We start from the raw sequence: 20731 nt of genomic DNA on the forward strand, positions 1-20731 counted from the left end.
TTTGTATGATCCTTGAGCACATTGCCTCACTTAAAAAAAAACAAACAAACTTAAAAACAAACAAACAAACCAAAAAACCAGCATCTTTTTCTGTTAATGGCATTCGATGGCTGGGAAAAGTACATCCCAAGTCTTTACAGAACAATCTAATACTGGTTTCCTTAAAAAAAAAAAAAAATGAAACTCAGCTCTTAGATCAATGCCTTATATATAATTGATGTTTGCAAGAAGAATGTTTGGTGGGTTGGTCATAAAAGAATGTGTTTTGAGGGGAGGGTAGAGGGTGATAATTAAGAAATAGTGCTCTGAAATCAGATAATACCATGGTTTAGGTCTCATAATTTATATTCTGCTATTTATTAGATTTATCTCCTTAGACAAATTGTTTACTGTATGAAAATTTCAGAAAAGTTCATCCATAAAATAGAATAGAAGCTGATATATACTTTTCAAAATTCTCATTAGAATTAAATTAGGTAATATATTCATTTTAACCCTATCACTAATAGGCATTCAACAGAGAACTAGTTGTTATTATTAACTTTAATTATGATCATTAATCCACTAGTTCTATTTTCCATAAAGATATACAAGAAAGGGTATGCTTAGGAAGTATTAAACAGGCCAAGAACTGACAACAGTGGCAAGTAGCAAGTATTCTTTAGTGAGGCCAATCCTTTTGTGAGGTGCCCCAGATAGAAGAGTGTGATGCAACTCTAGTAACTTAAAAGAAACACAATATTATCTGGTTTTGGAAAGTATAAAGACATTAACATTGGACATGGAAACCTTTGGAATAAAATATTGTCTTAGCTGATCATTAAGAAAAATCTTTTCATGATTTCAATAGGTCTTAACATGCAAAATAATTCTATTCCAAATATTTGGTGACCAGGAGAGAATTATTGTTCTCTCTGTTTTGTCATTTAGGGTTCCACTAGGAATGCTACAGTTATTAATGACAAGTGTTTCCTGTGGAGAGACTTTTAAAGGCTCCCCTCTTGCTTGAATCCTGGCCTTTCACAGTGATGCCACAGCAGTCTCCTTTTACTGGGATTTGGGGATTCTTGCCCTCAATACTATCAACAAAAAATTACATTCATCTAACTCCGTCATTCCCAAATGTAACCAGTTTTTGTGCTGAAACTCATGAAAAAATGAGTTCACAAAAGAACAAGATGAAAAAACAAACAAAATCCTCTTAGATTCACTAATAAATCTTTCTGGATGCTTCTTGAAACAATAAACAGTTACGTAATACAACTGCTTCTGTGATCGAATATACCTGTATAATAAAAGACTAGAAAATGTCTTGCTTATTTTCTGCTAAAGATCTTACTTGAAGACATGACTTAAAAGGCATAACTGATCTTCTAAGTTACAATTTCAGTCTAGCAATGTGTTGAAGGTGTTAAGTGTGGTGATGAATCTTATATATATATATATATATATATATATATATATATATTTTGTGTCCACAGTTCCATAAGCTTAAATTGTATCAGGAAAGCTCACTGTGAGATGCATTTCTGTCATTCAAGTGAATTTCTATAAAACTGGGATCAGGATGCAGAGAAAATGGCACTATCTTTAAGGATTCAAATTTCTCTTGAAATACTTAAAAAATTGTTGAGTGTCTTATAGTGAAGCACATCTAAGGGTTTTGAAAGACTCAGGTTTTGATGGCCAATTTTTTTTTAATCCATTGATTTCACCCACCTCTGTCATCCATCCATCCTACAAAAGGCCCTTGAGACATCAGTATAATAGTCTGCTGGGGAGATGGTTGACATTATAGAGCAATTACCGGTATGACCAGAGTTCATTTGGGAACACAACTGAAGGAAAGTCTAGTACAGAATAAGGAATCAGAAATGGCTTTGGAAGGGTAATGCACCTGTGTTAAAACTTGAAGAATGAGGAAGATTTTTTTTTCCCCCCCTGGTGATCTATAGAAGTTGTACTAGTAGCATTTTAAGAAATATTAGAAGTCAACCATTCCTCAGCTTCTCCTTGTATGTCCCTTGTCTTAGAGAGAATATTAAATACTAATTTTTTCTTGTCTTAAAGATCATTTATACAATGATTACTATATGCCAAGCACTGTTCTAAATTTTTCATATCAGTCCATTTAATCTCAAACTTATAAGGTAGGTACTATCATGATTCCCTTTTTCAAGAGGAGAAAACAGTGATAGAAGTTAGATAGTTTGCCAGCTAACATAGCTGGTCCATGGTGGCAGTGGCATTCCATTGGGTTTGCAGAGCTTAACTCTCACCTCCTGAACTCTACTTGTGATAAGCAGGATGATGGCACCCTAAAGAAGTCCAGGTCCTAACTCCCTCCAATCTATGAGTATATTTACCTCAAGTAGCAACAGACTTCACAGACATAATTATGGATTTTGAAATGAAGCAATAACCCTGGATTATATGGGTGGGCCTGTTGACAAGTGTCCTTAAATGTGAGGAGGGAAGCAGAAAAGTTAGAGGTGTGAGGAGGGAAACAGGGGTCAGAACAATGCTATGTCTGAAAGGACATAGATAAGAAACTCAAGTGGCTTCTAGAAGCTGGAAATTTATTCCTTGTTTAAGTCCTCTCCTCGGAGCCTCCAGAAAGAACCAGTGCTGTCAACACCTTGATCTTAGACCAGTGAACCCCATTTTGGACTTCTCCCCCCAGAACTGTAAGATAATAAATTTGTGTTGTTTTACCACTAAGTTTGTGGTAATTTGTTACAGCAGCAGTGAGAAACTAATGTAACTTTCTTAAAATAGCTTCTTTTACTTTCATACCAAATAATTACTTTTATTTTTTAATTATCTCACATTCAGGGTCCTTAAGGGAAGGTATCTGAGTGATACCTGAGTATTGGTTATTTTTCTTAGGAGGCAAGATTATTTCCCAGGCAATCTTAAAAACCTTTGTCTACCCTATGGATTCCTGCTTATGGCCTGGGCTGTAATCTCTGGTCCATTCATCCAGGGACACAATCCTTGTGTTCACAAGGATTTCTTGTGGTGCTCAGTGACAAGGAGGGCATGGGAGTCAGTTGGAGCATCACAGATTTCTCTTCAGTGTGGCATGGTTTTTATTGATTTGCTAAAAAGTGGATTGTCCACTGAATGCAAGCCACATCTCTTTGCATTTTGCATGCACTGATCTAGATGTGCACTATTATAAATTACAGTACATGTCCTGTGTCATCTGACAACTCTGCTTTATTAGCTTTTGTGTAAATGAGGTTACATAATAACAGGTGATTTTTAATTGTTGTGACAGTTTTTAACTTCATTCTACTGAAGTCTAATTAGGTTTGAAAAGCATACTCTTGACTCTTGGTCTAGTGGTTGTGATCACAGACTCGGGTGTCGTATTTTCTGGGTTTGAAAATTGGCTCCCATGTCAATTTACTAATGTAATGTAGATTTACTAATCTCTTCTCTCCATTTTCCCAACTACAAATAATAGATGGTAAAAGTACCTATCTCATAAGGTTATGATAAAGACTAAATATCTTAATATATATAAAGTAATTCAGCCAGTGCACAAAATACAGGCATACTTCATTTTATTGTTGTTTTATTGAGCTTCACAGATACTATGTTTTTTACAAATTGAAGGTTTGTGGCAATCAAGCAAGTCTATTGGTATCATTTTTCTAACAGCATTTGCTTACTTTGTGTCTCTGTGTCACATTTTGGTAGTTCTCACACTGTTTCAAACTTTCTCATTATTATTATATTTGTTTTGGTGATCTGTGATAAGTGACCTTTGATGTTACTATTGTAAAGAAAATGACAACCCACTGAATGCTCAGATGATAGCATTTTTTTTCTTTTTTCTTTTTCTTTTTTAAGTAACAAAGCATTTTAAAATTAAGGTTTGTGCATATTTACACAAGATGATATTGCACACTTAATAGAGTACAGTATAGTGTAAACATGAATTTTATATGCACTGGGAAACCAAAACAATTTGTGTGACTTCCTCTATTGCAATATTCACTTTATTGTGGTGATCTGGAACTGAACCTGCAATATCTCTAAGGTCTGCCTATACACGCTGAGCAAATAGTAACTATTATTATTACTAAACATTCAAAAATCACTTGGGAAAGAAATTGGTCTTGTTGAACTTATTTTCATATACGGTAGAGCCTATGATTTGTACAAATGAACTCTTTGTTTCCTGCTATAGATTTTTGTGTATGTTGGAGCTGCTCCTTGTTATAAATGTTAAAGTTCAGTAAAAAGGCACATGGGTAGATGCACATTATGGCTGGAACACATGTGATGTCCAGTTAGTCCCCAGATGGCTGACTCAGTGCCACTGTTTAGACTGCACAGTTCTACAATCTAAGCAGAAGTGCTTGACAGTGTTTTTTAGTCTGTCTTTTGAAATTTAAATCTTTGAACTTGGATGGCTTTAATGAGAAATATTTCCCCAGAGAGGTAGGATCAAGATGGCAGAGTAGAAAGATTCTGAGTTCACTTTCTCCCCGACACATACCCAGACCATAATTACACGCAGAACAACTCTCTCTGACTTGAAGACTAACTTAACGGCTCTTCTACAATTAAGGATATAAAGACAAAACCACACTGAGATGTGTAGGAAGGGCAGAGAGAGGAGTTAGTCAGTGCACACACTCCTGGCACAGTGGCTCACAAGCAGTGGCTGATACTACAGACTTGGAGGTCTTCTCCAAGGGGCAGAGAGTTCAAGCCCCACACTGAGTACCCCCAGTCCTGGGAACCAGCATTAGAAAAGTTGCTCCCCTGTAACTGACTTTGCAAACAAGCGAGGCTTATGGAGAGAGTCAGAGGGTTAGAGGAAATTGAGACTCTACTCTTATGGGCTTATGTACTCACTTGTTCTGAGTCCCAGGTCAGAGGCAGCAGATGGAAAAGAAACTGGCATTCTAGCCAGCCTGCTATGACCACCCTAGCATGCCCCACTGGGCCACACCTGGCTCTTGCTCTAGCTCTTCTGTCAAGGTGGCAGCCCTTCATGTGCCCCAGGAAAAGTCCTGACCCATGTCGGGCTCCAGCTCCAGTCCTCTAGTCAAAACCACTGGGCGTGTGCAGTCCACACAAGGATGCATCTGCACAAGGCCATGCCTTCAAGGCTGGGAGAGGCAACTGTATTGCCTAATTCATAGAGACAAACAGAAAGCCAATCAAAATTAGAAGACAAAAGAATTTGTGCCAAAGAAAGAACAGTAAGGGAAAAATCTCAATAAAATGGAGATAAGTACTTATCTGATAAAGAGTTAAAAGCAATGGTCATGTCTGATGCTCAGTGAACTTGAGAGAACAATGGAGGAACCAGTGAGAACATCAACAAAGAGAAAATATTAAAAAGAAACAATCAGAGCAGACATATGCAATAAATGAAATGGAAAATACACAAGAGGGAGTCAGGAGCAGATCTGTGGGCCTTCAGTTCACTCATGTAAATGGACTGAGACTTCAAGCCGTAAAACAAACGACTGGGCAATGAATGAACTGGGAAACAAAGCAATAAACCAAACGTAAGTATGGACCACAGACGAATGGGTGCAGAAACAGGGCAGTGAAGTGGCTTTTGTTTGTAGAGGAAGCTGAAGCTTCCACGTGACATGGTTTTTGTTCTGGGTGGCCTTCCTCCCTATTCCTATACAGTAACATGTATGTTGTCTGAATAGATTAAAACTAATCTGATGAAATAGAATTCACAGTTGTAAAGTGTAAGCAGAGCTGAGACCATTTTCCTGGGTGAACCCTATACTGTAAGTGAGTTTTCAATGAGGGAAAAGTGTTTTTTGGCAAAAGAGCAGATAAAGAGAGCAAGAAAAATGCTTTGTGTAAAAATTTAGAAACACTGCTTCATCATGAAGCTAAAATGGTGACTATTTGCTTGTGGAAATGCATTTTTATTTAAAAGCACAATGACTGAAATACATATTTTCTTTTAAAGTTTGCATATCTGTTAATGTCTGTGTCACTGAGCTTGCTAAGCATTTGTCTTCTTTCAGGTTTATCTTGACCTACATGATTCTAAATTCCTTCAGCATTTGGTGACTGCTAGATTGTTTTCACCCTGCTGAAAACTTCCCTGGTGTTTTTGTTAGTGTTGATCAATGCTGAGTAAAATCAGAGGGAAAAAATAGAAGGCCCACTCATTCATTCATTTATTTATTCAGTAAATCTTTTTTGGATGCTGAACTCGGTGCTCTGGACTGAAGATATGGCAGTTACTACAACAGACCACAGGCTGAAATTTCAGATTGCACCTGAAATTTACTAAACATCTAGAAGGGTATACATCTAATTAAGAATTTGGACTTATACGCTCAGTTCAGAACAAATGAAGATTAGTAGGGAACACTATCTTCCTTACAACTTAAGTAAGGAAGATTCTAAACAGGGTACTTTACATATATTTGGTAGTAAGTTAGCTTCTGTTTTGATGTGTAAGAAGTGATGTGAATTCGAAAAGATTTTTATAATTCACAAAGCCTAGAAAAATAATGTTTTAAGTGATCATTTTATAGATAAGTAACTTGGCAAACAACATAAGTAAAAGCATATTTGCAATGAATCAAGTGTATACCTCCTTAATTCTGGAGTTGAAGACAATACTAATGTACTTGACATATGCTGTTAATAAAGCTTTACGAATTTATTAGTATGGAGGACACATCATTTAATCTTTGATACATCCTGTTTTTTTGTAGTAAGATCTGGCATTCTCACCCCATTAGAACTTAGCATAAACAGGGACCATGAAAAAATGTTTTATTTCTGCTGGCAAACAAAACCAGAGATGGAACATATTGTGCTTCTGCAGATTCAGAGGAGACACAGATAATAAGCACATTTGCAATCACTTAATAGCAAGGCTGAAATTACCCTGTTCCTATTAGGCTAAAATATAATGAAGAGTGGTAGGTGACACATGGTCACACTCCCATAGTCACCATGAGAAAATAATATCGCCAGTTAAAATAATGAGGAGAGAGAAAAGAAAAGACTCTTCTTTATGAGATATGTCTTTTTTTTTAGAAAAATTTCTTTTGCTTTCACATAATGAGAAGAGACAGAGAATGACTTATTTTTCTTAAATTTGCCATTGCAACTTCCAGGCAATACAAATACAACTTCTCTCTCCTATACTCAAATCCTTTAGAGCCTCTGGGAAAAGTCTAGGGCATTTAAAATGGATTTACTTCTTCCTTTTTAAATTTTTCTATCTTATTTCTGCATACGCAGTGGTAAAACAAGCAAGCAAATTAAAGAATAAAACAATACTGGTTGAATTTGGGAAAACAGCACGTTATTTTGTAAACAAGTTAACAAATGGATAAAAAATCATGTATTAATTGCTTACATTCAATCCTTTGGGCAGATTTTAGAGTCATTTTTGTGTAAAAACAATTATGCATATTGGATTACTAATTGAGCAAGAAAAATGTCAGAAACTTCTAAGAAATATCTAAAAACCAATTTCCTGTGATCCAAGAGTTTATGTTTACTTGGAAAAATAAAAAAAGAGAAAGTCAAGGAATTCCACTGCATCTCAGAGCAATGAACATTTTGAGTATATTCCTGATATTTTTTATCCTTCCATCCATTTTGAATTGGAAGACACGAAAGTGGAGGCAAATCTGCAGCACAGTCATGGCCATGATACTGAACCTTAAGGCTGTGTTTCTTCAAAGTCAGGAGTGTTATCCAGGCTGAAGCTGACACTGATACGTATCCTTGAGATTTTCTGTTCACCTCTTCTATTTGGGGTCTGCATTATGGACTGAATGTGTTCCCTCCAAATTCATATGTTGAAGCCTTAAAGTCCAGTGCAGCTATATTTGGAGATAGAGCTTGTGAGGAGGTGATAAATTAATATGAGGTCATAGGATGTGCCCTAATACACTTGGACTAATGCCCTTATAAGAAAGGGCAGAGACACCAGAGCTCGCTCTCTCTGCTATATGGATACACGTTAAGGTGGTGTCTGTCTTCAAGCTACGAAGGGAACTCTCACTAGGAACTGCACTGGGTCAGCAGCACCTTGACCCTGAATTTACCAGCTTCCAGAACTTTGAGAAAACAAATTTCTGTTGTTTAAGCTACCCAGTCTATGATATCTTGTTATGACAGTCTTGAGCAGAACCTGGAAATTAAAATACCCAACCCTATTCAAAACTCAGGATCCATACACATACATTGTCAAGTGTGGTAGGTTGCCTTAGGAAGGGGAATTCAGGGCCCCCATTAGGAGAGCCATTGGAGGAAGTTTATAAAGCTCAGACTCAGGCACTGACTTAAGTCACATACGAGAATTCTTGCTAGCTAGCAGAGATGTTTTTAAACAGAGATTTAGCAACAGAGCTGCTTACTAGAGCAGCTAGAGTCTAGAAATTGCTGAGTTTCAGATATTAATGTAGAAGTGACTCATTCATGAAAAACAAATATGCAAGAGGCCTGCAAAACTGGCCCAAACTGTGGCTCTTTCAAGTATTCGCTCTAAGAAATTGATGAACAAATTAGAATTTTCTAGACCTCATTTTCTGCATCTATAAAATGGGGATGCCACCTATGATTGTTGTGATAATCATATGAATTAATGCATATAATATACTTAGTACCATGTCTGAATGTGAAAGTTGCTCAGTTGTATCCGACTCTTTGCAACCCCATGGACTACACAGTCCATGGAATTCTCCAGGCCAGAATACTGGAGTGGGTATTCTTTCCCTTCTCCAGTGGATCTTCCCAACCCAGGAATCAAACCAGGGTCTCCTGCATTGCAGGTGGATTCTTTACCAACTGACCTACCAGGGAAGCCCAGTACCATGTCTGGCACATAGAAATTCTATATGTAAATTTAAACTAAAGAATAGTAGTAGTAATTATGATATTATGTCCTTGTTTACTTGTGTAAGTATACCTCTTATTTTTACTTGCAACTTTTTGGAAAAGTTCTTTTTCATATTCTTTACCTCTCAGCTTTTATTCAGCATACATCGTCATATTGATTTGAGGTGTTGGAAAAGAGCTAAGGCTTTCTTTAGGGCATGCAGGAGTCTTCTCATTTCTTATTGTCATCATAGGTTTTCTGATCTTTTGGCAAGCTTTCCACAAAGCCCAACTTCTTAGTCTTCTGCAGCAGAGAACCCACTGGTGAGAGGTTTCTTCCTCTGATTTTAACTGAAGGACAGAACCAGTCTTCTCCTGGGGGTGTGGCTTTGGGCAGTTGGAGTGCCGCTGATGATTGTATTTGCCTACTGGACTACCCTTGACTTACTTCCTTTTCACCTCTAATTGCTCCATCCCCTTGAAGTATTGTTGTAACTGCACCACAGCTTTCTAGGTCTTCCAATATTGATTCGGACTTAATTTTATTTTTATAAAGACCTGTGTCATTTCAATGAATGTTTTGAAGGAGTGACTATTCAAAGCTGTTTGTAGGTTAACCATATTTAACTGAAAAATAATTACTTTTAAAGATAAAATAAAAGCAATGATAAATAACAACAAAAATGTAGTCCTGCAATCCTTCAAGTTCATGGTTTAAGGTGCTGGCAAGTAGAGCAATAAGTGCTTTAGGAGGAGGGGAAATGAGGCAGAGGAAGTTGTAGCACAGAGAGGGAACCAAGACTCAGAGTATTCATATCCTGGGCTGTGGTTTGTGAGCCTGAGGTGAGGAGTATGTGTTGAATAACTGGAAAAGGTCTGTGGAATGGATGTTTTTGGATACCTGGAGAAGTGAGCCAGGTGTGAGAAAGTGGCAAAGCAGCAGCTCTGAAGCTTTACTCTTCTTTCTCCTCTCCCTGTCCCGCCCCAGGTAGTCTGGATGGCTTCTGAGTGAAAAGCAGATACAGTCTTGGAACAAGGAACAGTATAATGGCAGCAGCTAACGGAAAAAAAAGATGACGAGGTCAAGAAGAGCAAAGAGAAATGGTGAGTTTCTGAGGCCCCATGCTTGAATGAGCCTGGTTTGGGAGAATTTGAAGATACTTAATTAAAAAAGAAACATGGTAATATATCCCTACATAATTACTGCTAGTGTCTTCCTCTATTTGAGAAAGGCATATATCATCAAAGGCATAACATATAATTTATGGAGATGTAATTATTCAGTACACAACATCAGTCATTTGAGCAACACATTTGTACTTCTGTTTTTATGAATCACTCACATAGAACTGTATTCCAAATATGTTGTATGTTACCTTTAATATTTTCTAAGTTGGAAAATGCCTGCTTTTAAGATGCATGTAAATTTTTTGAAGTACCCAAAAAACACATAGAATCAAGTTAGAGGATAAGATCTTGATCAAACTGAAGTTATCAATGTCATTCCTTGTAAGGCTCATGAAGTATCTTTGGGAACAAGTCCAGAAGAAGCCTTGCAGTAGGAGAAAATATGTATAGTGGCCAAATAAATCTCTAAAGGGAAAACGCACAGCTGGTCACCTGTTCTCTGCCTGGGGGTAGGTATTCAACAAGCGCCGAATGAATAAGAAAAGGGAGAGAGAGAAAGAAAAACAGAGAAGTAAATTAAGGAGTATAAAAAAGAAAGAACATATAGCCTCAGATCAGATCGGATCAGATCAGTCGCTCAGTCGTGTCCGACTCTTTGCAACCCCATGAATCACAGCACGCCAGGCCTCCCTGTCCATCACCAACTCCCGGAGTTCACTCAGACTCACGTCCATCGAGTCAGTGATGCCATCCAGCCATCTCATCCTCTGTCGTCCCCTTTTCCTCCTGCCCCCAATCCCTCCCAGCATCAGAGTCTTTCCCAATGAGTCAACTCTTCGCATCAGGTGGCCAAAGTACTGGAGTTTCAGCTTTAGCATCATTCCTTCCAAAGAAATCCCAGGGCTGATCTCCTTAAGAATGGACTGGTTGGATATGAACATATAGCCTAGGTGATGGTTAATATCATTACATTGTTTTTTATGTTACAGGCCACTCCTGTGTACTTTACCTCTAGGGCACATACAAATACAATGAAGTAAGGACTTTGTAAAAACAGTATTATCCTGATATATTTTGTTGTGTTATTTGATTTTTATTCTCATGTAGTTGTAGACTCAAGTTTTAATACTCTAGAAAGATATGTAATACCTTAAAGCTTAAAGCAAAGTGTGACTTGGGTTAGTATATGACATTTCTAAATTTTGTGACAGAATTTGTTTAAGGACGAACAAGAAATGTGGGTAATTTCATTTCATTAGAAAATTTCATCTATTCAATTCATGGATTTCTGAATCCAGATAAAAAGCAGCAAACTTACAGCATTGTTATTCCCCAGTTTAACGTTAATTTCTTTGTTTGAAATTATGACTTGTTGTATTTATTTATTTTTGATTGCCTGGGTAGAGTGAATGGAGATATATATATATATACGTATAGAGTCGGACGCGACTGAAGCGACTTAGCAGCAGCAGCAGCAGCAGCATGCACCTGATATATAGCAAAATTTCACACATATCTACTCTTTTATTATAGAGAAAAATGTGAAATATTTATTGATTTCTCATAAGGGTTAAGAATAAGAATTAAAAATTTTTGTTACCATACTAGCCTAGAACTGCATTAGGTGTCTGGTAACCTCTGTGTGAGAGGTTTATTATTTCTATTTTGCAGACATTGAGTAGAAAACTCAGCAAAATTAATTAACTAGTTTCAAGTTACAAACATCGAATGTTGGTGAATGGGAATATGCGTTCAGACTTATCCTCAACTAACGCCTCTGCTATCACTGCTATATTATGTTATATTCTCTTCTTATCTCTTCTTTTTTGGCATTTGGATGCATTTAACTTGATGGTAACATCATCCTAAATATGTAATTCCCATTGTCTCATAATATCCCTGAATTATGAGAAAAGAAAGAAAAATGAAAGGGAAATTCGAAGGAACAGAGGAGAAACTAGAGAGTGAGATCAAGAGAGAGACTGCAAGCTCCTTTGCTTTCCAAAGGGAAAACCAGGGCAGCTGGTTTTATTTTTATTTTGCTTTGGGCAATGTCTTTAGTCATTTTGAGGAAAAAAAAAAAACAACTTGAGTCCCACTTATTTCTGAAGCCACCATAATGTCCTTTTTCCTAATGTACAAAAGAATTTCTCTGTCACTTGCTTAATCAGATCAAGGGAACAGAAAGGGCCTCTTCTCTAGACATCCTTTCTGAAGTTGATATGAATACCCAGTGTCACTGTCTAGAGCTTTTTAGTGTATTTGCATAAAAGCTTCTCTCTTTCTCTGAGGCAGCATTCTATGAAATTCTGATTTTATCCAGTCTAAAAATATCCTCTATGCTCTTTTTTTTTTTTTAAATAATAGGCTTCTTATTTATTTTTAATTTTAATTTAATTTTATTTTTGGCTTCTCTATGTCTTTGTTGATTTCTGCTTTATTGACTATGCCAAAGCCTTTGACTGTGTGGATCACAATAAACTGGAAAATTCTGAAAGAGATGGGAATACCAGACCACCTGATCTGTCTCTTGAGAAATTTGTATGCAGGTCAGGAAGCAACAGTTAGAACTGGACATGGAACAACAGACTGGCTCCAAATAAGAAAAGGAGTACATCAAGGCTGTATATTGTCACCCTGCTTATTTAACTTATATGCAGAGTACATCATGAGAAATGCTGGACTGGAAGAAACACAAGCTGGAATCAAGATTGCCGGGAGAAATATCAATAACCTCAGATATGCAGAGGACACCACCCTTATGGCAGAAAGTGAAGAGGAACTCAAAAGCCTCTTGATGAAAGTGAAAGTGGAGAGTGAAAAAGTTGGCTTAAAGCTCAACATTCAGAAAACAAAGATCATGGCATCCAGTCCCACCACTTCATGGGAAATAGATGGGAAAACAGTGGAAACAGTGTCAGACTTTATTTTTCTGGGCTCCAAAATCACTGCAGATGGTGACTGCAGCCATGAAATTAAAAGACGCTTACTCTTTGGAAGGAAAGTTATGACCAACCTAGATAACATATTGAAAAGCAGAGACATTACTTTGCCAACAAAGGTCCGTCTATGTTTGCTATGGTTTTTCCTGTGGTCATGTATGGATGTGAGAGTTGGACTGTGAAGAAGGCTAAGCGCTGAAGAACTGATGCTTTTGAACTGTGGTGTTGGAGAAGACTCTTGAGAGTCCCTTGGACTGCAAGGAGATCCAACCAGTCCATTCAGAAGGAGATCAGCCCTGGGTGTTCTTTGGAAGAAATGATGCTAAAGCTGAAACTCCAGTACTTTGGCCACCTCATGCGAAGAGTTGACTCATTGGAAAAGACTCTGATGCTGGGAGGGATTGGGGGTAAGAGGAGAAGGGACGACAGAGGATGAGATGGCTGGATGGCATCACCGACTTGATGGACGTGAGTCTGAGTGAACTCTGGGAGTTGGTGATGGACAGGGAGGCCTGTTGCGCTGCGATTCATGGGGTTGCAAAGAGTCGGACACGACTGAGCGACTGATCCGATCTGATCTGATGTCTTTGTTGTACCTCGTGGGCTTTCCTCTAGTTATGGTACACTCTTTGCAGAGCACAGGTTCTAGAGTGTGTGGACTCAGTACTTGCTGTGTGCTGGCTTTCTAGCTGAGGTACATGGGCTCAGTTGCCCCGTAGAATGTGGAGTCTTAGTTCCCCAACCAGGGATCAAACCTGTGTCTCCTGCATTGGAAAGCGAATTCCTAACCACTGGGTCACCAGGGAAGCCCATATTTGTATTTTATATAGATAGGAACTACAACATTTAAGAAGTTTCACTTCTACATTGTCGTTTGACATACATGGCCAAATCCACTAGTGCCAGTATTTTAGAAAGCTTAGTAAGTCTCTGCATGTATCATTCTTACTCATACAGCCATGTTTACCACTGTTTAATCAAATCTTCTCCACTCTGCTGGACTACAGAGATCTGAACCTGTCCATGAAGTCCTTCAAGACAATTCCAACCACAGTGATTTCTGTCCACTCTGGACTTCAGTTGAGGAGACTATAGAAAATGGTCTAGTGATTTTAATGCTCTTTCCACCCACCCCTCCTCCAAAAGTCTAATCCAGCATCTAGCAAGTAGTAGGAAATTAACAAATAACTTTCTTTAATATTTTTTCTCAACCCATATTTAATACAACAATGATGATGATACTGTTAATAGAAGATAACAGTCTCTTCTGCAGTTCCTTCATGATAATGTATAACAAATCATTAGGTTTGGAGAAGTGTGATACAATGGAAAGTGTATTAACTTGAGAATCACAGGAGGCCTTCACTGTTGTGGTCTCAACTTGTCAACTGAGCTTGTGTGTTTAATCTCTCTGAGACTTTTCCTTATCTTTAAAAAGAGAACATGGAAACACATGTTCTTTAGTTTTTTTCTTGCACTAACCTTTTGGGAAAAAACTGATTTTTCCCTGTTGAACTTTGTAAGCTGCAACTTTGATTGCTGTCAATCTGTAGTCAAGATATATTGCTCTTTCCATGTGTTATGGATTCTCCCAAAGGTCAAACAAGCTCTGATGATGAAACTCTGCATTGCTGGCTATGGTGGACAAGGGACTGTGAGCTTTAAACTTAATGTTATGCTAGGATTTCTTTGAAGAATGTTAAGAGAAGCTGGTGTGCTTAGAAATTCTCAACTAGTCTGAGCCACCTAGTAGTTCTTTACAGCTCTAGGAGAGAACTGACATGGGGGAAACATAAAAATGACCATTTCAACATACACTGTGGGGCAGGATTCTTCTATTTGGTTTTCTTTACAAAGGTTAGATTTCCCCTGGTTACTATGTTCTGTTTCTTTAACTAGCTGTAAGGGACTCAGACGTAACTATAGCTTCCGGTAATTTCTGTTTTCCTCCTCTCTTCTTGGTTGAGGGAGTAGGGATAGTGAATTATTGGGAAGGAGTGAGCCAAGAAAACCACATGTGGATGGAGTTCCTTACCTGGAGTTTACAGAGCACCAGCACCAGTGGTTCAGTTTAGTTCAGTCATTCAGTCGTGTCTGATGCTTTGCGACTGCATAGGCTGCAGCATGCCAGGCCTCCCTATCCATCATCAAGTCCTGGAGTTCACTCAAATTCATGTCTGTTGAGTTGGTGATGCCGTCCGACCATCTCATCCTCTGTCATCCCCTTCTCCTGCCTTCAATCTTTCCCAGCATCGGAGACTTTTCCAATGAGTCAGTTCTTCACATCAGGTGGCCAAAGTATTAGTTTCAGCTTCAGCATCAGTCCTTCCATAAATATTCAGGACTGATTTCCTTTAGGATGGACTGGTTTAATCTCTTGGCAGTCCAAGAGATTCTTAAGAGTCTTCTCCAACACCACAGTTCAAAAGCCTCAATTCTTTGGCGCTCAGCTTTTTTTAATGTTCCAACTCTCACATCCATATATGACTACTGGAAAAACCATAGCTTTGACTAGATGGACCTTTGCTGGCAAAGTAATGTCTCTGTTTTTTAATATGCTGTTTAGGTCGGTCATAACTTTTCTTCCAAGGAGCAAGCGTCTTTTGATTTCATGGCTACAGTCACCATCTGCAATGATTTTGGAGCCCCCCCAGATAAAGTCTGTCACTGTTTCCATTGTTTCCTTATCTATTTGCCATGAAATGATGGGACCAGATGCCATGATCTTACTTTTTTGAATGTTGAGTTTTAAGCCTTCTCTGTGAGGGTGGGTGGGAGGAAGCTTCCTTCCTTCTTTCCTTTCCTTCCTCCACCCTTCTCTCCCTTCCTCCTCCCCTTCCTCTTCCAATCCTTCTTCTATTCTTTCCTTCTTTCCTTTCTACCTTTTCTGTTTTCTTCCAACTTTCTTTCTTTTTAGAAAATATTTCCTATCTTCCTTTGCTATTTGTTCTTGGAATTCCTGTGAGGTAGAAAATTCTATGTTTCTGACTTGTGTATTTTTACCTTATTCTTTGAGACTCTAAATAATAAATTGAATTAAGAGGGAGCTGTTCTAGGATCCTGAATACCCCCATAACTTGATTATTGTCTCGGTGTCTTGAGAGATACACTTATTTGTTCAGTGATTTTAAAACTCAAATAGGAAATACATAGCCTAAAATAGTGTATATGGTTGTGTTTTAATGTGTGCTTTTAGAGATTTTCTTTTTTCTATCTAGAGATAAAGAAAGGCTTTCCATTTTTTTCCTTGAAAAGTATAATTCTTTAGCAATTGTTGATGGCACATGTCATGTATTAAATTTAACCAAAAATAAATGTATTTAATCAATAAAATGTTTCTCCCTTTTTTTGTAGAGATAGTTCTTTCTGATTTTTAAGTTACAGTTACAGTTTCAAGTTAAAGAAGTAAATTTTTCAAATTTGTTTTATTATTCAGAAGTATCCCATTGTTCAACTTTACGTTGGCTTCTCTCTTTAATAGTAGAAGATAATTTGGCCATTAGTTTCTTAAATTTATAAAATTAAGTCAAAAGAGAAGTTCATATCATTTTCCATTTAGTGCACTAAGAATTCTAATAGTTTTTATTTAGAAACTAATAAAAATTACTGAATATTACTTATGCAATCAGAACTGAACCAAGTATTTAAAAAGATTCAAAGAACCAAATAATCTAGCTCTTGGTACAGGATATTTATACTCAAATTGAGGAGATACACTGGCACACAAGTTACCTCTAAAGGATTGATAAACTGTAATAAAATGTAATATGTACTTTGAATGTTTTATGGTAATCTATGAGGTCACTATAAACCCAATTTATTTATAAAGTTAGGCACTTCAGATAAACAGACATTAAAGTAGGTGAGAAATAATAGTGGTTTTAAAATCTAATGTTTCTCTTGTCAATTAAGGTGACTTAAGAAACAGATTTCTCGAGGCAGGTGTTCTGGTATTCCCATCTCTTGAAGAATTTTCCACAATTTGTTGTGATTCACACAGTCAAAGGCTTTTGCATAGTCAATATAGCAGAAGTAGATGTTTTCCTGGAACTTTCTTGCTTTTTAGATGATCCAACGGATTTTGGCAATTTAATCTCTGGTTCCTCTGCCTTTTCTAAATCCAGCTTGAACATCTGAAAGTTCACAGTGTGTGTACTGTTGAAGCCTGGTTTAGAGAATTTTGAACATTACTTTACTAGTGTGTGAGATGAGTGAATGCAATTGTATGATAATCTGAACATTCTTCGGCATTGCCTTTCTTTGGGATTGGAATGAAAACTGACCTTTTCCAGTCCTGTGGCCACTGCTGAGTTTTCCAAATTGGCTGGCATATTGAGTGCAGCACTTTCACAGCATCATCTTTTAGGATTTGAAATAGCTCAACTGGAATTCCATCACCTCCACTAGCTTTGTTCATACTGATGCTTCCTAAGGCCCACTTGGCCTTGCATTCCATCTGGCTCTAGGTGAGTGATCATACCATTGTGATTATCTGGGTCATGAAGATCTCTTTTGTATAGTTCTTCTGTGTATTCTTGCCATCTCTTCTTAATATCTTCTGCTTCTGTTAGGTCCATATCATTTCTGTCCTTTATTGTGCCTATCTTTGCATGAAATGTTCCCTTGGAATCTCTAATTTTCTTGAAGAGATCTCTAGTCTTTCCCATTCTATTGTTTTCCTCTATTTCTTTGCACTGATCACTGAGGAAGGCTTTCTTATCTCTCCTTGCTATTCTTTGGAACTCTGCATTCAGATGCTTATATCTTTCCTTTTCTCCTTTGCTTTTCACTTCTCTTCTTTTCACAGCTATTTTCAAGGCCTCCTCGGAGCACTTTTTTGCATTTCTTTTTCTTGGGGATGGTCTTGATCTCTTTCTCCTGTACAATGTTACGACCTCCGTCCATAGTTCTTCAGGCACTCTGTCCATCAGATCTAGTCCCTTAAATCTATTTCTCACTTCCACTGTGTAATCACAAGGGATTTGATGTAGGTCATACCTGAATGGTCTAGTGGTTTTCCCTACTTTCTTCAATTTAAGTCTGAATTTGGCAATAAGGAGTTCGTGATGTGAGCCACAGTCAGCTCCTGGTCTTGTTTCTGCTGACTGGATAGAGCTTCTCCCTCTTTGGCTGCAAAGAATATAATCAATTTGATTTCAGTATTGACCATCTGGTGATGTCCATGTGTAGAATCTTCTCTTGTGTTGTTGGAAGAGGGTGTTTGCTCTATTCGCCTTTGCCTTGCTTCATTCTGAACTCCAAGGCCAAATTTGCCTGTTGCTCCAGGTGTTTCTTGACTTCCTGCTTTTGCATTCCAGTCCCCTATAATGAAAAGGACATCTTTTTTGGGTGTTAGTTCTAGAATGGCTTGTAGGTCTTCATAGAACCGTTCAACTTCAGCTTCTTCAGCTTCTTCTAGCTGGTTTTGAATGATGTTAGTTCACATCATTGTCATGTCCATTATTTATAGTTGAAAATTTCTGCAGCTGTCCTTTCTAATGCTTCCCTGCTTCCTAAACAAATAAGTCTAATGTAACAGGTATTTGTCAGGGAGGCAATGTTTTTGCCTGTGATACCATAGGAATGAATCCCTTTCTTTTTCAGAGAGTGATTCTCATTGTGCCATTTCTTCTTATCAGGTGGTCTCACATGAACCCACAGCTTCAGTTGCTGTTTGCCTGTTTATATATTTATGTGTCTCCACTGTAGGGCCCATTCAATGTCTTTCTGTTGGTGTCTCATTCAACCTTTTACAACACACATGATCCTCCCTCCTTCCCCTGTCATCCCCAGAGTCACTTTCTCTTCCAGCATTCCCTGTGGCTGTGACGGGTTCCATCTTCCATACACATAGATAAGCCAAAACTGGGTTTGTTGAGCAGACCTTGACATTTCCCTTTTACCCCTTTTCTTATCATATGCATCATTAAGTGCTGGTCATTTTTCTTTCTACACTTTCCTCAAACCTACATTCTTTCCATTTACAATATCACCATCCTAGTTCTAATTTCCAAGACAATTACAGCTATTAGTTGGACCCTCCATTCAGTTTTCTTCATGAAGACCAATCTCTGCAGCCAGTTATTTTTTTCTTCAAGACATGTATCTGCTAATATCAATTATGTCTGAAGCCTTTTATGTCTGCCCCTGATCCTAAAGAAAAAGTCCCAGATTCTTTTTATAGCTTCCAAGACACAGCATGATTTGGTCCTTGAATGTTTCTCCAACCTCATTTTTGGGTCACTTTTTTCCATGCTTTAGGCTTACGGACTTTTAGTTTTTCATTTTTTTTTGAGTATAGGGATTCCACATAGAACTGTGCAGGAGTCTTTTTTTTTTTTTAACCTCTTGTTTTTTCAAGATGAAAACAATGCAACAGGTACATTAGAATTATAAGAAATATTTAAAAAAAAGATATTTCTGAGTTCCATTCCAGAACTACTGAACCAAAGTTTCTGTGAGTGGGACTGGGACTGTATTTTATGAAATACCCCAGGGAAATTTTATAACACAAAAACTGAGAATGCTTATTCTATATGTTAAGTTCCCTTATAGCTGATATTGGGTCTTCTCTTGCAGTCAGTACTCTTAGCTTCGGCAGTTTTGTCCGTTCCCCAACTTAAAACATCGTCAGTATGCCACAGGAACCCACAAGCCTCAGTTTTGAACTTTTGACTTAGATATTTAGTTCTCCCTTGACAGTTCTACCGGATGGCTCACAGGAATCTCAGATTAATAAACAGAGATGCACTCAAGTCATCATGATGCCCCTGAAAATCTTTGCCTTCTCCAATGTCCTTCCTCAAATATGCACCCATCCACTTGCTCTTGCCAGAAACTTTTCTTCCACCTCCCACCAATCCATAGCTGTTTTCCTGTCTTCACCTCAAAAAGTTCTGGCTTCTACTCACTTTTTATGTATAAAAAAACTTGGCCATCTCCCAGGAGATTTCATCTTTACTATTTTCTACTTGGTTTTTCCCACTTGCACAATTACCTCCCGGACCCACCTTAACAATTTGGTACATTACCGCCACAGGGAACCTGCTGCTCCACTATTTTAAAACCCTTCAGAGCCTTCCCATTACACTAGTATAAAATTAAAATCACTAATACAGCCAATAGGGTTCTGCATAATCTGACCTTGTACTCCATGCTGGGCTTACCTTCTGTGGGCTCCTTCTGTGCTGCAGCCACATCGGCTTCTGTCAATTCTTTCTGATCTGAGGCCTCTTTCATATCCTGTATCTTTCTTCCCCTCTCTTCTCTCCACCTTTGCTCATCCAACTCCTACTTATTTTAAAGTATCTTTGTGTGTGTACATAAATATAAATATACATACTTTTATATATGATCTCTACGCACCTTTATATATATACCCCCAAATATGTACATAGAGACCTGAAACAGGGGTAGTAATTACCTGTTTGTGTGAAGCTTTCCCTGAACCCTAAATTTAAACTGTACCATTTTATTTTATTGTAATTTATTTTTCTTCTTAGAATATATCCATCATTTTAAATTATATACTTGGTTTGAAGAGTTAGTGATTTACTGCATGTGTCTAATTAGATGGCAACTTCAGCTGCATTTAGTTCAGCACCAGATCCCTGATACCTAGTCCAGTGTTTGGTGTGTAGCAGGCACTCAATAAATATTTACTAAATAAGTGAACAAACATGCAAATGAATAAAAAATGGGTCATCTCTCATCTGATTTTTTTCCTCTTGTGATTTAATTTTTTAAGTTTTAGGGGATGGAGTGGGAAACTTTTTGTGTCAAAAATTCAATGCACATTTTTGACATTTAGAAAGCTG

Source organism: Bos mutus, chromosome 8 (assembly GCF_027580195.1).
Source record: "Bos mutus isolate GX-2022 chromosome 8, NWIPB_WYAK_1.1, whole genome shotgun sequence".
Taxonomy (NCBI): Eukaryota; Metazoa; Chordata; class Mammalia; order Artiodactyla; family Bovidae; genus Bos; species Bos mutus.